The sequence below is a fragment of the Sceloporus undulatus genome, chromosome 1 (assembly GCF_019175285.1).
Source record: "Sceloporus undulatus isolate JIND9_A2432 ecotype Alabama chromosome 1, SceUnd_v1.1, whole genome shotgun sequence".
Classification (NCBI taxonomy): domain Eukaryota; kingdom Metazoa; phylum Chordata; class Lepidosauria; order Squamata; family Phrynosomatidae; genus Sceloporus; species Sceloporus undulatus.
The window spans coordinates 261,491,392-261,512,214 of NC_056522.1; the positions used below are offsets into that span (position 1 = coordinate 261,491,392).

The 20,823-nt window shown below is 43.6% G+C and overlaps 1 protein-coding gene across 1 annotated transcript in view; it reads left to right on the forward strand.

Annotated features, from left to right (window-relative positions):
- Window positions 1–20,823, forward strand: part of LOC121926322 (sodium/hydrogen exchanger 10-like) — a 587,624-nt gene that overhangs the window by 230,124 nt on the left and 336,677 nt on the right. The gene's annotated exons all lie outside the window — the stretch shown is intronic.

A 20,823-nucleotide genomic window follows, 5' to 3' on the forward strand; every position in this document is an offset into this window, starting at 1 on the left:
ACAAATTAGTTGCGATGGTTTCAGTCCGAAGGCGGTCTCCCTGTGGCAATGCGCAGCTGCGCAGATGTCACCTCCGCCCAGGGAGGCGCCCGGCAGCGACAGCGACAGCGGCAACAGCAACTCACACAGTTCCTTGGAGGCAGGCACGGGGGTGGGACGGGGAAGGAAGCCAGGCAGGCTGGCTATAAGCGTGCTGCTCCCACTGACACGCCCTCTCCCCCGCCTTCCCCCAGGTGTTACTCATCCCTCCGCGGTCCTGGCTTGTTGCTGAGGCGTCGAGATGGTTTCAGTCCGAAGGCGGTCTCCCTGTGGCGATGCGCAGCTGCGCAGGTGTCCTCTCCGCCCAGGGAGGCGCCCGGCAGCGACAGCGACAGCGGCAACAGCAACTCGCACAGTTCCTTGGAGGCAGGCACAGGGGTGGGATGGGGAAGGAAGCCAGGCAGGCCGGCTATAAGCGCGCCGCTCCCACTGACACGCCCTCTCCCCTGTCTTCCCCCAGGTGTTACTCATCCCTCTGCGGTCCTGGCTTGTTGCTGAGGCGTCAAGATGGTTTCAGTCCGAAGGCGGTCTCCCTGTGGCGATGCGCAGCTGCGCAGGTGTCCTCTCCGCCCAGGGAGGCGCCCGGCAGCGACAGCGACAGCGGCAACAGAAACTCACACAGTTCCTTGGAGGCAGGCACGGGGGTAAAGTAAAGGCATTCCCCTTTGACAAGGTTGTCAATTTGTGTCCAACCATAGGGTGCGGTGCTCATCTCCGTTACTAAGCCAAAGAGTCAGTGTTGCCAGTATGATTTCACAGAACACTGTTTACCTTCCCACTAAAGTGATAGCTATTTATCTACTTGCATTTGCATGCTTTCAAACTGCTAGATTGGCAGAAGCTGGGACTAGTGGTGGGAGCTCACCCCATCATGCGGCACCTGGGCCTCGAACTGCCAACCTGCCGATCTTGCAATCAACAGAGTCAGCATCTTAACTACTTGAGCCACTGCATCCCTCCATACCCTCTTAGCTAAGGACAGAAACAACATAATGCAGGCATCTGACTAACATATCCAATTGCTTTTTTCCTGTTTTGTTCGTAACACCTTGCCTAAAGAAGAAGTCATGGAGCTTTGAAAGCTTGCAACAAGTCTATTGTGCATTTCAGTTGGCCAATAAAGGTATCATTGTTTGGTCAAAAGTTAGTTTGGACAACCCAACATTGAGTAAAAGATAGCCATGTCTAGTTCCTTACCAAAAGCTGCCCTTTATAAAGTGATCCTGTCTGTCTGTCTGTCTATCTGTACCCATTGTTTGTAGAATGCTAGCCACGTGGGATTTTTGAGAAACAGTTGGGCATAAGCACTTGAAATAAATAAACAGCAGATGATAAGAAGCATCAGCATGGTGGAGTGCTTTGTGTGTTGGACTATGTCTCTGGAGACCTGGGTTGAGTCTCTGCTTGGCTCTGAAACCCACTGAGTAACCTTGGGCAAGTCACACTTTCTCAGTTCAGAGGATGGCAATGGCAAACCCCTTCTAAAGAAACTTGCCAAGAAATCCCTGTGAAAGGTTTGCCTTAGGTTCACCATAAGTCAGAAACTAATTGAAGGTACATAACAACAACAACACCACGGACATAAACTTTTGAAATAATAAGTAGCATCAGCCAATGCTAGAATAGCTTTTTTGCTGTCCTACAACACAATCCTAACTGGCCATAATGGCCAAGGGCCAGTGGAACCAACAGAAGGCCAACTAAAGCAGTGCTGAATCCAATCCCCTCTGAGCATAGTGATATCAAAAATAACTACTCAGGTTTGTCCTCACGTTCTCCCAGCATTGTGGATGCATCCTTGAGTTGGAGGAGGTTTGGGTTTTGTGTAACTCAGCTCCTCCCTTGCAGAGCATTTTTATAAGAAGATTGCTTTGTTGGCAGATCTTGGAGATCATCTGGCAAAAGAGAGCTCCGGTGGCAAAAGAGCATTTCTGCTGCTACCCAAGGAGGTTTGAGCCTGTTTGCAAATCTCTACAGCATGGGTTGCAACTTTCCTTTAGTTTAATTTTTTCTCCAGTTTAAATGTCCTTCCACTGACCACATACTTGCCATTGTTTCCTTGGTTTCTGCCATGTCTAGCTGCTGCAGTAATAAACATTATAACAGCATGCAACACTGCAATGTCCACTCTAATGCAGTAGCATCCCTAGAGTTGGTGTCATCCAGTGCGGTAACTCATGCTGTCACCCCCACCCCCAGCATCATTGATCTCCTCCTGTTTCACACCATACAGAATCTTTAGCAATGCTTTTTTGCACTAATGTTACTCATAAATCATAATTCCCATATAGCACTGAGTGTAATGCTAATAGTGACATAAACAACTAGCAAAATTAAAATTATACTTTCAAATTACAATATCATATACACTGGGGAAAAAAGACTGGAAAATCTAGTGGTTATCTGTATTTGTATAAGATACAATGTAGTAGTTGGAACATTTGGAAAGTATAGTTTTGTTAAGATATTGAAGGAGGAGGGTATAAACGAGATAGAAAGATATAAGAGAGTATTTAGTTGGATTCTCATAAAGTGGTGGAAGTCATAGAGAAGTAGGAATGTGTGTGTTATGAATGAAAGAGTAGAGAAAAAGTTTTAGTTTTTAAGAAAAAAGGGGGAAAGGCAAAGTAATTGACTGACTTACAAACAAGAATACAACAAGAAGAAGAAATAATAGAAAGCAAAGGCTCAGGTTAAAGAATGAGAAGTTAAAGAAGAAAAGGAAGAGAAAAGAAGAGGACCAAGAACTAATGTCTCTCATAATGTAAATAAGAAGCTCAAATATGACTTTGCCTTGAGGAAAGAAAAGATTGTATTAATCTAAGGAATGTAGTATGTGTTATGTATTTTTAAAAACTAATAAACATTTGTCAATAAAAAAAGAAAAAAGTACAATATCACATACACAAGCTAAATGTATTTATATATGCATAGTGCAGATATGGTAAAAATGTGTTTTTAAAAAAAATTAAAAAGAATTTTAAGAAATTAAAATTTCAAAAAGATTTTTAATTAAATTTTTAAATTTTAAATTTTGTTTAATTCAGGAGTCTCTCCTTTTTCCGCCCACTTAGCTTCACCCCACTCCCACCATCTTTTTAAGCATTTTAAAGGGAAGCAGATGAATGGCAGAACTCATTTCTGCCAAAAAGTAATAATAATAATAATAATAATAATAATAATAATAATTTTTATTTATAGACCGCTATTCCGCAATGATCATAGCGGTGTACAGTAAAATTGCAAAACAATACAAAAAAATGAAAGGCCTCTCTCCCCTCAAGATGGTGGTTGGAGGAGGGCTCTTTGTCTTCCAGGCCAGGCCTCTCTCCCCCTCAAGATGGTGGTTGGAGGAGGGCTCTTTCCCCCTCAAGATGGTGGTTGGAGGAGGGCTCTTTGAGGTGTTTGAGGAACACTGGTATCACCTCCCCCCCCCCCCCGCCTTAGGGTGTCACCTGGTGTGGTCCACAGCCACCCACACCCTCCTAATTATGCCAATGTTATAAAGATGTCCAATGACATGTCAAGGGCACCCTTATTTGAAAGAAGGTCTGTAAATATATTCCATCTGGTTAGGGTTGCCATAAGTCAGGACCTTGAAACCAGGACAAATGTAGGACAACATTTTCAAATGTAGGACACTTTTTTTAAAATGGAGGACATGTGAAAAAATTGGATGATTTTTAAAAAAAATGTTAATGTAAATGCATGTTTCTTAGGCATGATCAAAATGGAGGACATTTTGGCATTATTCCTAGACAGATGGCAAAAATGTACTTCCCTTTCTGGCCAAACCACCCCCTCCATTCCTTCATCATCACTATCATTTTTAAAACAAGGCAGACCTGTTAGCATTAAAAGCACCCAAAATACACAAAAAAGACACCTTGAGAGGGAAATAAACCTTTGGAAATGGGCACCCACCTCCTCATCCTCCTCCCCTTCTTCCTCTTACTTCCTCCTCCTCCTCTTCCTCCTCCTCCCCTTCTTCCTCTTACTTCTTCCTCCTCCTCTTCCTTATCCTCCTCTTCTTCCTCCTCCTCCTCCTCTTCCGTCTCTTCTTCTTCCTCCTTGGCGCAAAGAAAGGGCACTTTTTCCACCCAGAGGCTCACTCCTCCTCCTCCTCCAAGGCTCTGAGGCTGGCCGATGGTGGGGTGGGGCTGGAAACAGCCCCGCCCCTGCCCTTCTGCCATTAGCCAGCCAGTCTGAAGGGGATGAACGCTCCATATGGCCCCGCGTGCACACGCGCAAGCAGAGCAAGCGCAAGCTGGCCCTGGCCGCAGCCCTGCGGAAGTGCTGCGGGCGGTGCAGCCACACAGAGGAGGAGGAGGAGGTAGGCAGTCTGAGTGCCGCATGCGCACGGAGCAAAAGCGGAAGGAGGAAGAGGGTGGGCTGCGCGGCTGCACGGCCGTGCAAAAAACAAGGAGGTGGGGAGGAGGAGGTGGGTGGCCGCTGCGGGAGCGCGTGGAGGAGGAGGAGGAAGAGCGCCCCCCCGGCCCACAGCGAAGACAAAATCCAGGCCCCAACCCATGAATTGGCGGAACCAGACCGGGACCAGGCCGGTTCCGCCAAAACCGGGACAGTCCCGCCTGCAGGCGGGTTATGGCAACCCTACATCTGGTTCAAGAGCCATGCAAATAGGGAAATCTTCTAATGTTAGTTTTCCTTATCCAAACCTTCATTCATTTCCACATTAGTTGTGATTTTAAGCCTACCCAAAGTTTGTATGAATTCTCATACATACATCTCCCAATATCCTTATCTTTGTATGCCATTATTGTCCAATATGCATATTACACAAAGATTTTTCCTTAATATAATGTTTGTCATACAGTATTTTTGCTAATACACATTTCTGTAAACACATTTCTTCAATAAACATATTTTTGTCTGCATGTGGTGGCCAGTGATCCACAAAACTCAGAAAATGTTGAACATGCTGTTCTGAGATGTGTGAATGTCCCGTGCCTCCCTGCATGTTATTTCAGACTCTGCCAGTGACAGGCTGATGAAAACAGCTAAAGAAATGCAGTGTCAGCAAGGAGAAATGACAGCTGAGATTAGCCAAAACAGCTTGAAGCAAAGAAATCCAGGGAAAAGGATGGATGGGAAATAAAAATTGAAAGTGGCTGGCGCAGAAAGGGAAGAAGCCAAAGATATGTAGGAACTTCTCAAAATGCCCAAGTTTAGTCCTTTGGAGCTATTATTATTATTATTATTATTATTATTATTGAAATAATGATGTAAAAAAGATTTAGTGTTATAGTGCTTTAGTACAAAAGTGCCATTTCACTTTTTAGTGCTTGCCAAGCTTTGGTTTCCTTTGGAATGAAGACACTGAACAAATACTGACATTTTGTACCATTTGTGTTAATTTACTATTGTTGCTGTTGCACATAGTTAAAAGCACAGCATTTAAAATTGTGAGGAACTGCTTTGAGTCCCAGTTCCAGGAGAAAGGCAGCATGTAAGCCATATAAATAAAATAAAATCAATACTCCAACAGCAGAACCAAAATATATTGCTCTGCACAATCAGATATTGGAGGAGGGGGCAGCTAGCAACCTTAGAGTCTTTCTGAATTGAACTAGTTCTGTTTTTCCCCCCACACTCTCATTTCTTCCTACACAAAGGAATAACAGGGAAAGAAAAATGTCATTTTCTGGGATCTCTCTCCTTCCACTGCAGTGTCTGTCTATACTTGATCCATTGTAAGGTCGTCTGTAGGCTAATCTCTGACAACAGAAAGTGGTTTAGACAGCTTCCCTGGAGTTAGAAGGAAAGGAGAGATGGAGCTAGGTGTCATCAGTGTACTGGTGACATCTCCAAAACTCTGGATGACCTCTCTTGACAGTTTCGTGGAGGTGTTAAATAGTATGGAGGACAGAACTGAGCCCTGAGAGGCACCACCTCTGTCAGGCAGTCTGAAATAACATGCAGTAGTCAGGGTGTTGAACTAGCATCCCCTAGCACCACCTTCTGAATCCACCCCTACAAGAAACAGTGGAGACACTGTAAGACAGTGTCTCCATGTCCCATCCCAGAGAGTGACCCAGAAGGATACAGGGACACGTTCCACCTGTGCAATTCCCTGCATAGGTCATCCACCAAGATTACTAAAGCTGTTTCCATCCCATAGCTATGGCCTGAAGCCAGACTGGTTGCGCAGTGGTTAAATGCCTGTACTGCAGCCACTCACTCAGAACCATAAGGTTGCGAGTTCAAGATCAGCAAAAGGGCTCGACTCAGGCTTGCATTCTTCCGAGGTCGCTAAATGAGTACCCAGATTGTTGGGGGCAAATTAGCTTACAGTTGTAAACTGCCTAGACACTGTTTAGGCGGTATGAAGTGGTATATAAGTGAAGCTTGCTTGTTTGTTTGTTTGATTTCATCCAGGAGCCCCTGAAGCTGAGAGGCCACCACCACACACTTCTCAATTTTGCCCTACTGGAAGTATGGTGCATACAAATGGGGAAAGTGGGAGAAGGAGAGAGAAGCTGGGACATTTTAGAAGCAGATGAAAAACTAGGATGACAGTGGATTGAGAATGTATTTGCCAAACACTTGGAGTGTATGTCATTTGCTACTGTGTCTTATTCGCAATATTTTAAAAACTGCCTGGAATGTTGGGAAGTGTGGACATTTCTCCACAGTCCATCAGGTTTAATTAAGAAAGAGAGAGAGGGAAAATGACCATAAGCACCATCATAAAGTATTGTCTTTTGCTGCTGTTGCTGTATAAATGTATACTTTCGCAAAACATGTTCACAGCATGGGGTTGCAAAACTAGGTATTGGTTTTCAGATCTTTATCAACATCATGCTTTTCAGCTTTAACGTGTCCCAACTGTTCTTTCCGTTAAATTGCAGAGTTAGGTCTATTATACCAGGGATGACCTTACCGCCACCAGTTCAGTTTCCGTTTGCATAAGGCCAAAGTCCATTAACTACTTCACAACAATTACGAAATGCTCATCCACAGCAAAAAAAGGTTTAAAAGAGGGCCACCTTTGACATAAACTGTGATCAGAGTGCATGAAAGACAAGAAGTTTTCATGGTCTTTCTTTTACCACTATTCTTTGAACTATGCTGTTGGACTTAGGGGCAAATGTGTTCATTCGTATAGATTGGCCTCTCCAAGTCATCTGTGAAGGGGGGCATGCAAACATTTATGTTTGTATGTAAAATACAGTTGTCCCTCCATATTCGCTAGGGTTAGGGGAACAAGACCCCCATGAATATGGAAAAAACGCAAATAACAAAAACACTGTTTTTACCTGAGAGGACACCTCTCTAGGAATTTCTAGGTCCTCCAGTGCAACTCTGTGGCCAATATCCAACATACACTGACCATAGAATGGCACTGGAGTAGCTACAAATGGTCTTTCAGTGCAACTTTTAGTTAAAGTTGACTACAGAGTTGCACTGGAGGACCTAGACAGTCCTAGAGAGAACATATTAATGAAATCAGTGAATAATCAAATCCGCAAATATCAAAGCCGCAAATATGGAGAGATGACTGTATTTGAAGTTTTGTGGTGTCTGATCCACACTGTAGAACTCCCTCCCATGGGAGGCTAGGTTGCCCCCTGAAAATATAGGGAGGGAGGAATGAGAGCATCCCAACTATTCTCCAGTTCCTACATTTCTAGCAGACTGACACACTGAAAACAGTTCACACCTAGAACTTACATTTCCTCTGTTCTCATTCCCTCAGTACAAGCTCTGCCTGTCCCCTTGCTTTAGATGCTTAAACTGTGTTAAATTTCTTTTGAAGGGCAAAACTCATATTTGAGGGACAATGCACTAATTTACCCCCTCCCTTGCTCTTCTGGGATCTCTTTTTGCCAGTAGGCAAAAACCATTTTTATTTAAGCAAGGCTTCACTTTTTAACTAGAGCCAGCCAATAGGTCTTTTATTGGAGTGCAATATGAAAGGGGCCAGGAACAGATAACTTAGGTATATCATTTTATTCCATCTTTTTCAGAGTATCTCTCTAATCTCTGCTTATGTGCTCCAAGCATGTGTGACATATGGCCAGTGATATAATCCCATGTGGCACATCTCATCATCTCTGAGGTTTATATATGAGTGTTGGTGTAGAATTGGGTTACAATTCCACCAAATCCTGTAGTTCACTGTGGCAATGGCATTGCAGTGGTCACTGTTGTAGAGCAAGTGATTTTTAAAAGAATTATTCTTTTCCCCCGTTCATCAGTTTCAAATGGGAGTAATTTCCCTTGCACCAAGTCCATCCAGTGAATAGAACGAGGTTATAGTCCGAAGGAGTAAAGGATATTGCATATGTCTGTTCCTCCACTGTGATACCTACATATTTCATCAATGACTCGTCCTCCATTTTGGCCAGTCTGTCAGAGCATGTGAGCAGACACACTGTGGTATTTTTCATGGTGGCATGATATCCTGTGCTGTTCTGGCTAGCATGACTTTTGCCATAACTTACAGCCTTTCCCCGGTACGTTGCACATATAGGATAGGACCCTATATAGAGTGGTGGTGTACTCATGTCCTACTAATGGGATTCACACAATTTCAAAATAATAGTAAAGACACTTGTCATATTTTCATTTCAATATATTTTCTTCTACTTGTAAGAAGCTGTGTTATATACAGTAGTTTTCAAACATGTAGCCATATTGTTAGTCTCTCACTGCATGAAAAAAGCAATGCAGAGGGAAGAATTTAGTAGAGGTGGAAAAGGAAGGCCACATTATAGAGGACTGATTCAAAGAAGCCACAGACCTGAGTGTGGGAGGCCTGTTGAGGACAGAGGGCCTTGGAGGTTTCTTATTCATACTGTCACAGCAATTAATAAAGACAATAAAAGAATGTACAGTAGTAGCATCTTTGATACTGATTTATGTTAGGAAAGTACCTCTGAATGCAATTATTTAACTAAATTGGTCTTAAAGGTGCTATTAGATTTTGCCTCTTCTTCCTTTTTGTTACCATTAAGATATGCTTCATGCCTGAGGCCTTAATACCACTCAGTACTGCATCTGAAGAGGTAGGTTTATAGCCACAAAAGCCCATGTGATTTTTTTTTAAGTTAGTCTTAAAGGTGCTGCACATTTCCTTCTCTCTATTTGCCCTCCCCTTTCCTTCCTCCTTTTTATTCTGAAAGAGACACATTTTGGACACCATCACATTACCGTTAATAGCACTATTATCCCACTTTAGCTGCTATGGCAGCCTCCAGTGGAATTCTGGGGTTTGTAGTTTAGGAAGGCCTAAGAGATCTTTGGGTGATAATTTTAAATGCACCTTCCTAAATTTCAAATCCCGGGATTCCATAGGAGCTATAGCCCCCAAAGTGAAACAATACATCTATAACAGTGCAGTGGCTACTTCTCTGAAAACAATTTCATTATCATTCTGCCCAGGAGATGGCAGTAATGACTATTTAACAGGCAGCACATTGGGGATTCCATAAACAAGAAAAACAGCTGAGCTTACAGACTTTAGGGTATCATTTGTTTATGAATAAAAAGTATTTTTATGTATCTGGAAAATGCCCACATCTGCAGGCAGCAACTGCATACGTCAATATGCCAGATAAAAACATGGCAGGGAATATACTTATACTGGGTAACAGGTGTAACAGGTGTTTGGCGCATAATAGTTTATTCATTATTTATTACATTTCCTGCAAAAGGTTCAAAGCAGTATTAAAACCACAATAAAAAGATTAGAAAAAACAAAAACAAAGCAGTATACCTATTTCCCCCCCATATCCTTCTTTCAAGAAACGTGTTATAAAATACATGACTGATTAGCAATTTCAATCAGGATTTATCAAATCCCAATTCAGTATTCTAACCACCTCACTACTACAGTATACTGGTGCTCTAAATACATTTGTTGTTGCTGCTGTTGTTGTTAGCCTTCAAGTCATTTACGACTTATATTGGCCCTACTAAAGTGAATCTATCATGGAGCTTTCTTGGTAAGTCTCTTCAGAGGGGGGTTGCAATTGCCATCCTCTGAAGTTAAAGGAGTGTGACTTGCCCAAAGTCACCCAATGGGTTTACATGACTGAACTGGGATTTGAACCCTGTTTTCAAGAGTTAGAGTCCAACACTCAAATAGTAATAATAGTAATAATAATAATAATAATAATAATAATATATTTCTATACCGCTGTTCCAAGGATCATAGCGTTGTACAACAAGGATAAAAACAGATAAAACCATCACAATCCCATACCCCAACAGTATTACAAAATAACAAAAACAGTTACAAACAACAACATCCATACAAGTGGCTGTGTAGAATGGAATACAGCAAAACATTGTGAGGGGAAAAGCATAACAACAAGGCTCACGGGGGGAAAGCCTGGCAGAATAAGTAAGTCTTCAGGTTCTTCTTGAAGACATCAAGGGAGGTGGAAGTACGGAGCTCATTGGGGAGGGAGATCCGGAGCTGTGGGGCTGCAACAGAAAAGGCCCTCCGAGATGAAACATATCTAGCATCTGGAACTCTTAAAAGATGTCTCTCACCCGATCTGAGAGTGCGGGGCGGATTATATGGGGAGAGGCGGTCCTCCAAGTACCCTGGGCCCAAGCCATTTAGGGCTTTATAGGTGATAACCAACATGGTGATAACTCATGGTGGAGTATTTCCCAATACAGGTTTTTTAGACTGCAAATGGGTCCCTCAGCATCTGGACTTGATGCCAACTGGGGATGCTCAGGTTCGTTCATTCTTTCTTTCTTTCTTTAGTTAATTATTTCATTATTTAACTTTTATGCCACCTTTCTCCCAGAAAAGGACCCAGGGCAGCTCACAAGATAAAAACACTTTTCAAACTTTACAAGAAAAATGTAAAAATAATTAAAATAATCCATTTAAAACAATATAAAATTAACATTAAAAATGTACAAAAGTTAAAAACATAACTAAAAGTCATCCAGTGTGGCAATGGTCACAAATGCATCATATCAACATAGTCCAGTTTGCCAACTAAACATTAGGAAAGGATGCTATCCATGCAGTTGTTCATGATGTAGTGACATTTTGGTTGGATTATAGTAATGCTCTCCATGGGTCTGCCTTTGAGATGGGATAGAAACTTTAAAGTACAAAAAAATTATGCATCCACTCAGGTACTAGTGCTAATTCGTTGGATCATGTGTGATCTATCTTCTACCAGCTACATGGGCTACTCATGCATTTCTGGGGCCTATTTAAAATGCTGGCATTTGTCTCTCAAGCCCTAAATATTTTATTTATTATTTCAAGGACTGCCTCACTCACAGCAACCTGCCTTTACTCTGTCAGTGCCAGAGAGACTGTGTATGCATAGGGAAAAGCAATTGGGATGGGGCTTCTCTCTGGCCCAATAGAATCCCTCCCTGCTCAGCCATGGAAGCCCACTGTATGACTTTGGGCAAGTCACACTCTTTCAGCCTCAGAGGCAGGAAACGACAACCCCTCCCCTCAACAAATCTTGCCAAGAAAACTCTGTGATGGGCTGGATTTAGGGTCACCCTAAATCAGAAATGACTCGAAGCCACATGTTTATAACAGAAATGTGGTACCTCAGTTCACTAGCTGCTAGTGGACAACAATTCCCATCACCTCTTACCAAATGGGTTATGCCAACCAAGACTAATAGAGTTGGAGTCCAATAACATCTTAAGGATTACAGATTCTAAAGAATCTATGGAGGTTTATGTTACAAACTGCTTTTTCTCATTTAGTCTAAAAGATGCTAATAGATCCCTTTGTGTCCTGATACAGACTAACACAGCTACATCTTTGATTACAACTTATATTAATCTATTTATATGTGCACACATATGCCCAAATCCAACCACTAATCCCTTCACCTAGAATACACCAATTGACTTAATGGAACTTGCATATGTGCTGATTTACCTAATTTCCATTGGCTCCGTGAATATACTTTGGTTGGGAACTCACAGATATCCAGATAGATATGGGCCATATGATCTAAGGGGGGCTTTTAGCAGACTCTACATGTGGAAGGAAAACCCTCTGTACTTGATAGCAAACCTCAAATTACACTGTGGCATTCATCCCATAGCTGGGTTTTCCATTCAGCTATGTTACCCCACAGCAGCCTGGATACATTACCCCATGCACTAACATTTGGCTTGAATTAACTAAACTCTTCTACTAAGTAATATAAGTGATTATTATACAGAAACCACATCACTCCACATAGCAAGGTGGACAACTGTGAAGGGGCTAGGGACCAATTTCCACACATACACATCCCACAGACTGCACTCATCAAACAGTACTCCCACAAGATAATCCTGGGGGCACTGTTGGATATTGTTGTTGTTACTTTATATCTTTATTACTAGTACTGTAGTAGTGTTACTACCATATTACTACTACTACTACTACTACTACTAATACAACCCATCTTTTTCCTGGCTAAAATATTCAGATCATATAAAAGTTAAAAAAAATACAAACCTCTGTTATATACACACATAGGCCTAAATACAACTATTAGTATCCTCAGCCAGTGTAGACTACTTGAATAAATGGAACTGAAACATGTGTTGACTTGCCAAGTTCCCTTTAATTCAGTGGGTCTACTCAGTTGGCAACACACTAACCATCAGAGAGACTACCTCCAAAATATCTCCATTTCCCACCATATCCTGGCCAAAATGGCAACCAAAAGTGGTAAGACAAAAATGGAGGTATTAGAGGATTCTGAAGGGACATCCCCACCACTCTCAGTCTATTCCTCTCTTACTACTTTAAGATTAGTTGGTAGGAAGTTTGTACTGGTCCTAGACAACAATTTGCCTGTGTGGTGCAAGATAATGGCAGGAATAATGTCAAGTCAGGGCATCTTGCCACACAAGGGTTGCCTCCACACTCTTGTGGAACTCTTTCATTTACACTAAAAGCCAAGCACAAGCTCAACCCACATGTAGACTAACATCAGCTGCAGAAACAAACAGAGAACTAGGGGCATTGCCACCTAAAATATTCCTGACTCCCCTGAAGAACCAGCATTTTGTATGTCAAAGGTTAGCAAGCCCAGCAACTGACAGCCAGGCCACACTGCACTGAAAACACAGTAAGGGACTGATAAAAGCAGTTATGGCACATGGCCTACACAAATACATGACTTAAATAACAAAGCTAAACTCAGAATATGGGCTAAGGGTTATGTCAAACAAGCTCTTTGTCTCCGAGTAGTATGCTTTAGATTTTAAAAAGTCACCCTGGGCGACCTTTATGATATTTGCCAGTGCCAACATTTTGCAGTCTTATAACTAAATTGTGTGTTGTCATTTCAATCCTCTCATCTCCTGGGTGACTGTACCCTGGTGCAATACACCTAGAGTTGCGTTGTAACCTCAGTAAAGGGCATAGGACAGTTTTTGCATATTGACAGATCTGTAGCAAAACCTATTAACATAAGCAGCTGAGCAAAGCCACAGGACAATTCCTGTACCTTTGACCTACATTTTTGAGCAAGTATTAAACTTTGGTTAATGTCAATCTACTTTCCAAACAGGTTATTAGAAAGCGCACTGCTGTGGTGACACAGTAATTCTGAACTGTAATTGACTGTGGCAAGGTAGGAAAGGAAAGGTAAAGAAAACCCTCTTGGTTATGTTGGAAGTTAGTTGTATAAAGAGGAGAAAATATTTCTACACATTGAAATGAATTGGGTTAGATTCACTCATTGCAACACCTAAGGTGTAAAGTCATCCGGGGTGAAATCCTTTTCACACTAAAACTAAATTGTACCTCATAACATGGTGATGAAATTAATCCAAGGAATTTCCTCAATGGAACAATTGTCCTCAATGGACTATTGAACTCACCGTCCCTGTGGATTAGTAACTTATAAAAATCTAAGAACTGTACAAAGGAAGCAAGACTAAGTTCCCAAGGCTAGTGGCAAGATTAGATAAAATATAATAAAAATACCGAAAGTGCTGGATGCACGATAGGAGTCACTCTCCTTTTACTATAATAATAATGATAATAATATAATCTTGAAGAAACCATGCAAGTTCAAAACATGTCCTTCAATGTTTAAAAGTGTGTGCAACTCTATAATGAATAATTACAATGAACTGTATACAATCAGATTTCTGTATCCATGGATTCTGCATCCACAGATTCAACCATCTACAGCAGGGGTCAGCAACCTCCGGCCCGCGGGCTGGATGCGGCCCGCAGAGGCCTTTCGGCCGGCCCCAGCCTGCCCCTGCCGCCGCCGCAGCTGATTGTGGCTTTTCCGGGCTCCTGGGGCGCTGCCATTTTGTTTTTCAAAATGTCGGCGAAGTCTCGCGCGACCTTCCCCAAGGTCGCGTGAGACTTCGCCGCCATTTTAAAAAACAAAATGGCGGCATCCTAGAAGCGAAGTCTCGCGCAACCACAAGAAAGGTCGTGCGAGACTTCACCGAGGGCTGCTGCGGCCGCCGGAGCCCTCAAACAGGGCTCCGGCGGTAGTAGCGGGCCTCTGGGAGGCCCGTTGCCATTGCTGGGGCCTTCCAAGAGGGCCTCGGCGATGGCAAAAGGGCCTCCCAGAGGCCCGCTGCCGGAGTCCTCTTGGAGGTCCCCAGCGACGGCAAAAGGGCCGGCAAAGTGGGGGAGGCCTCCAGCGCTGGTGGCCCCCACTGTCAAAGAGGAGGAGGCCTGGCCCCCAGGGGGGGTGGAAGCTCCGCCCCCGGCATGCAGCCCCGCCCCTGGAGGGTGGAAGATCCACCCCCGGCTTCGGCCCCCCAGTTGTCTGAGGGACAGCAACCCGGCCCCCGGCTCAAAAAGGTTGCCTACCCCTGATCTACAGCTTGAAAATATCCCCCCTCCATTCCAAAAAGCAAATCTTGATTTTGCCATTTGATGTAATGGATACCATTTTACCACATAATTGTATATATAGTCAGCCCTTCTTATACACGGATTTTTTATACACGGATTCAAGCATCCATGGTTTGAAAATGCTCCAAAAAGTATAAATTTCAAATATCAAACCTTGATTTTCCATTTTTTATAAGAGACACCATTTTGCTATGTCATTATATTTAATGGGACTTGAGCATCCACGGATTTTGTTATCCACAGGGCATCTTGGAATCAAACCCCAGTGTATAACAAGGGTCCACTGTAATGGGACTTGAGCATCCAGATTTGGAATCCAAGGGAACCTACTGAAATCAGTAATAATTAAAACATTTCTATCAAAAGAAGTCAGAATAGGTTGCAGACAAAATAACAATTTCAACATAATATAAAACAGCGTGCATAATTAACACTGTATCACATGTTCACAACCAATCCAGCTATGATTGCTGTACTCTCCAAAAGCTTTGATGAAAAGCTCACCTTTAACTTGGCATGGAATGGTGTCAAAATAAGGCCAGCTTTTAGCCATAATCAGGTCTCCAAGGAGAGGACATGTAACTTTTAAATTAAGTGAATGGAGGTTGAGTCTGAAATCTGAAATACTCCAAAAACCAAAACCTTTATCATGGGTGGCTGAGATAGTGAGACCTTTGCTTTCTGATGGTTCAGAGTACACAATCTTTGTTTCATGCACAAAATTATTTAAAATATTATATAAAATTAACTTCAAGCTTGGTGTGTAAACTGTGTATAAAACATAAATGAATTTTGTGTTTAGACTTGTGCCCTATCTCCAAGATATCTCATTACACATATATAGGCAAATACAAGTATTCCAAATTCTAAAAGCATCTAAAATCCAGAAGAACTTCTTGTCCCAACCATTTTGAATAAGGCAGATTAAATCTGTATACAGAAAACAGTCTAGTCAAAATACAAATGCTTTCAGAGGAGACATTTATTGTAGAATGCATTCTCTATTATTTATGAAAACTTATAGGAGGTTTATATGTTTTTGGCTTCAATTTGCAGCCTTCTCATACTCTCTTATTACAAGGCATTTCCTTTTCGCTTTTTTTTTGCATCACAAAAAGCATGTTAAGGGGATAACACAAAATAGCTATACAGTATATTTTGTGAGCAGTGGTACCCTTAAGTTACTAAGTTCTGATGAAAGCAAGTGAATGAGATTTAGGGCGGAAAAATGAAATGAACAGATATGAGCGACACCTGGCTGAACGAGACTACATGTGAAAGGGATCTGGGAGTCCAGACCACAAACTGAACATGAGTCAACAGTGCAATGTGGCAGCTAAAAAGACCAATGCGATTTTAGGCTGCATCAATAGAAGTGTAGTGTCTAGATCAAGAGAAGTAATAGTGCCACTGTATTCTGCTCCGGTCAGGCCCCACCTGGAATATTGTGTCCAGTTCTGAGCACCACAAATTAAAAAGTACATTGAGAAACTGGAGCATGTCCAAAGGAGGGCGACCAAAATGGTAAAGGGTCTGAAAACCATGCCCTATGAGGAACGACTGAGGGAGCTGGGGATGTTTAGCCTGGAGAAAAGAAGGTTAAGAGGTGATATTCAGCTACTGAAGGTGCCTGGGGCCAGGTTAGTCTCCACTACTCGGAGGACGTTTTCTATAGCTGCCCCAGCCCTTTGGAATGCGCTACCCACAGAGCTCCGCTCGTCTACTACCCTGGCCCAATTTAGGAAGGATCTTAAAACCTTCCTATTCCAACAGGCATTCCCCGAATAAATATCCTGTGGGCCTCCCTCCTCTTCCGTGGCCAAGAGGTTGGGCTATGGGGCTTTTTACTTGTTGGTTTGATTTGTTCATGTATTTGTGTACAGTGGTACCCCGGGTTACGAATTTAATTCGTTCCGCGGCGCCGTTCGTAACCCGAAAGATTTCGCAACCCGAAAAAAGGCTTTCCGCTAGCGCTGGAAAGCCGCGGCTTTTAAATTTCGTGCCAAAAAGCGCCGAAACACACCAAAAAAATTTCGTAACCCGAAAAATCTTTCGTTACCCGGAACAGTTTTTTCCAAGCTAACTTTTTCATACCCCGGAAATTTCGTAACGCGATCAATTCGTATCCCGGGGTACCACTGTATTTTATTATGTATGTATTTTAATCTGCTGTGAGCTGCCCTGATCGTAGGAAGGGCGGCATATAAATAAAATTTTTATTATTTATTTATTTTATTATATGATAGCCCTGTTTAAATACTTGAAGGGATGTCATATTGAGGAGGGAGCTAGCTTGTTTTCTGCCGCTCCAGAGACTAGGACATGGAGCAATGGATGCAAGCTCCAGGAAAAGAGATTCCATCTCAACATTAGGAGGAACTTTCTGACAGTAAGGGCTGTTTGACAGTGGAACAAATTCCTTCGGAATGTAGTGGAGTCTCCTTCCTTAGAGGTTTTTAAACAGAGGCTGGATGACCATGTGTTGAGGATGCTTTGATTTAGATTTCCTGCATGGCAGCTGACCCATCCTCTCTCCTCTCCCACTGCCTTGCTTGCCTGCCAACATCCCACACCCCAACCTCCTGGCTCCCTACCACCCAGCCAGACCCAGAAAGGGCTGCTGGGCAAGGGCAGCCTGACAATGCCCTCTCCCCTCTTCCCTCCCCATGCAAGTGAGGCAGCAGAGAAGCCATGAGAGGTACAACTCCTTCTCTGCTGCCTTGGCTTCCTCCTCATGGAGACAGCAAGTGCAGCAGAGAATGCATGAGGATCACACACTCGCCCCTCCTCAACTGCCTTGGCTTCCTCCTTGGCAGTGAAAACGAGGCCAGTGCCAGCAGCAGCAGTGCACACACACAGGGGGTGTTCCCACTTGGCAGATAAAACGGATTATATTGGAGTGATTCTGATTCGGATTATGTTCCGGGAATAATTCGAATTTTTTCCATCGTTTCCATTACCAAAAGGGGCAAATTACCTCGATTCATTTAGACCCTGTTTTCGTTCCCATTTATTTTAAATCGCTTTATTTTAAAGTGGATTACCTTGCTCCCCATTCCCATTTGTGTCCACAAGCTGTCAATCAAGCGTGTAGGCTTCAGACGTCACAAGTTTTGGGGGTTTTTGGGGGGGCAGCCAATGAAAATCGGCTGCATCCAAGGCTCTTCTGTTGTGTCTCCCCAGACTAGGAGGCTTGGCAAATCTGATCAAGGAGGAGAAGGCAGCGGGCTTCATTATTGGGGAGAGAATCTTTGGGGAAGAGAGAAGATAAGGCTCAATCCCCGCCCCCTCAGATCCCTGGGCATCCAGGCTCTCCTTTCCCCAAAATCACTTTGCCTCCCTCAATGCTCACTGGGCTATCTGTGGGGCGATCAAGCAGGGATGTCCTGCAAAGCCCATCCCATAGTTCCCCTGGAAGGAGTCTCCTTTTCCCAAAATCGTTTTGCATCCCCCATTGCTCCCTGGGCTGTCTGGGGGGCGATCAAGCAGGCATGTACTGCAAAGCCCATCTGCTGCTCAGGCAGAGGTGAAAAAAGAAAAAAATAATAGTTTAAAATGGTATTCAATGGCTCTCCTCACACATCGGTCTATGAATGAGGAGCAGAGGGGAGGTTGCAATCCACCGAGGGAAAGTCTATGCGAATTGAAAAGAATGGCGCTGGTGATGCAGAAAGAGACCAAAGAGGGTGACACCCCCTGGCCAGCCCCTTGAGCACTGCTCCTCCCATCTCCAGGTTCCCGAATCAGACACCCTTTTGTTCCCATTCGGATACAGTGTACCCCACTTTCAAAAATAACACGTTATAAACTACTATTATTTTAAACTGAATTATAGGCTGATAATTCAGTTTAAACATTTTAATTCGATTCTGATTCGAAACGCGGTGGGAACGAATGAGGGGTAAGGGAGATTTAATTCGGGCTTCTGTGGGAACGATGCACCCTAAATTTGGATCATGACCCGCTTTATAGGTAAGTGAGAATGACCCCACAGACAGCAGGAGGATGGCTCAACCACGTATCATCCCTCCTCTGAGGTGTCACCCAGCATGGTCTGCACCCCTGCACTTGACTAATGATGCCACTGCAATCCAGCCCAAAATTGGAGTTTTGATCCACAAACCTTGGCTTCTTCCCAGTATGATTTCATTAAAACATTATCTGCCACTATAGAGATTGCATTACAGTTTGGGCTCATTCCAAAAAGTTGGGTTTTCTGCATTCTGGGGGAGAAAAACGACAGACATGGGCATAAGGAATACCATAGGAATCTAGCGTGGAGTCTGTGCTTCTGATTCCAGATATGGCCTCATTCTAACTTTTTTGTAATCAACTTCCCAATCCCCTCCCAGAGTGACCAGATGTCATAACTGCAAAGAGGACAAGGCACTGCAAAGTGCAAGACATTTAAGAAAGATGTAGGACATCGCAAAATAAAAGCTAAACCACTAATAATATAAAGGTAAATTCATGCTTCTTTGGCATGCTCAAAATTGAAGGCATTTTGGAATTCCTCCTGGACAGAAGGTTGGAATGGAGGATGTGTCCTGGAAACGGAAAATGTCTGGTCACCCTTCACCTTCACCTCCTGGCAACTTTTCTGTTTAAAACAGGTGAAGAGAAAGCTGAAGGCCAAGTGCATAAGCGAAGACCTGGCACGCTGAGTCTGGACTCCCATCTTGAGCCACAAGCTCCCTGAGCAGCCTTTATCAGAGCCATCTTCCCTTCTGGCTTGGAAAAAAGTACTAACTTTCCTGCTTTACACTTGAGATGTGTGGAATGTGAAACACTCTGAGCATCCAGGTCAGTGTTGCCAAAGAACTGTAGGAAAGCGAGCAGCAGACAGGATTACCAGATGTCACAACTGCCAAGGAGGACAAGGCACTGCAAAACGCAGGACATTCAATAAAAATTTAGAACATTACAAAGCAAAAACTAAAAACACTTATAATATAAATATTAATGCATGCTTCTTAGTCATGCTCAAAATAGAGGACATTTTGGAATTACCCCCAGACAGAACTTGGAAATGCAGGATGTGTCCTGGCAAAGGAGGATGCCTGGTAACCCTGGGAGCAGAGCGCCTCCTCTTCTGACTGGAAGCCACCCACTTGGGCTGCTAGCCTTTTTCCTCCTCAGGCCAGCAGCCCCCCCATTCCTTTTGAAATCTGGGTCCTCCCTGCCACTGCTCCAGAGCAGCGCGCCCTACAAAGCAGACTCAAGGGAGGGTTCCAGGTCTTTTTACAGACAGATTTGGGGACTCTGTCCATGTGCCCTGCTCCCCCGCTCCAGCTCCAGTCGGAAAAGAAAAGGACCACAAGGTCATGGTGATGCAGGAGGCGCAGTGGCAGCAGTGCCATCAATTCAGCAAGAACCACAGTCCGGGAGCCCTCTCCCACCTGAAACAATGCAACATCTTCCAGCCCTTGTTGTCATTGTGGGCCTTCAAGTCAAGTTTCTGACTTATGTCAAACCTAAGGCAATCCTATCATGAGGGTTTCTTGGCAAGGTTTGTTCAGAGAGGGTTTGCCTTTGCCATGGCCATCCCCTGAGGCTGAGAGAGTGTGACTTGCCTAAGGCCTCCCAGTGGGTTTCCACAGCTAAGTGGGGGAGCTTAAGAGCCAGTGTGGCCTAGCACTTTGAGCACTGCACTGCCACCTTGGAGACCAGGGTCCGATTCCCCACTCGGCCATGGAAAACCACCTTGGGCAAGTCACAGTCTCTCAGCCTCTTTGGGGGAAGACAATGGCAAATCACCTGTGAACAAAACCTGGCCAAGAAAACCCCATGGCAGGCTCACCATAAGCAGGGAACGACTTGAAGGCACACAATGAAGATGACTATCACAGCTATAATCCCTAGTACTGTAGTACATACGTGTGGCATTTAGCAGTGGTTTATTATTATTGTTGTTGTACCATTTATTTATATCC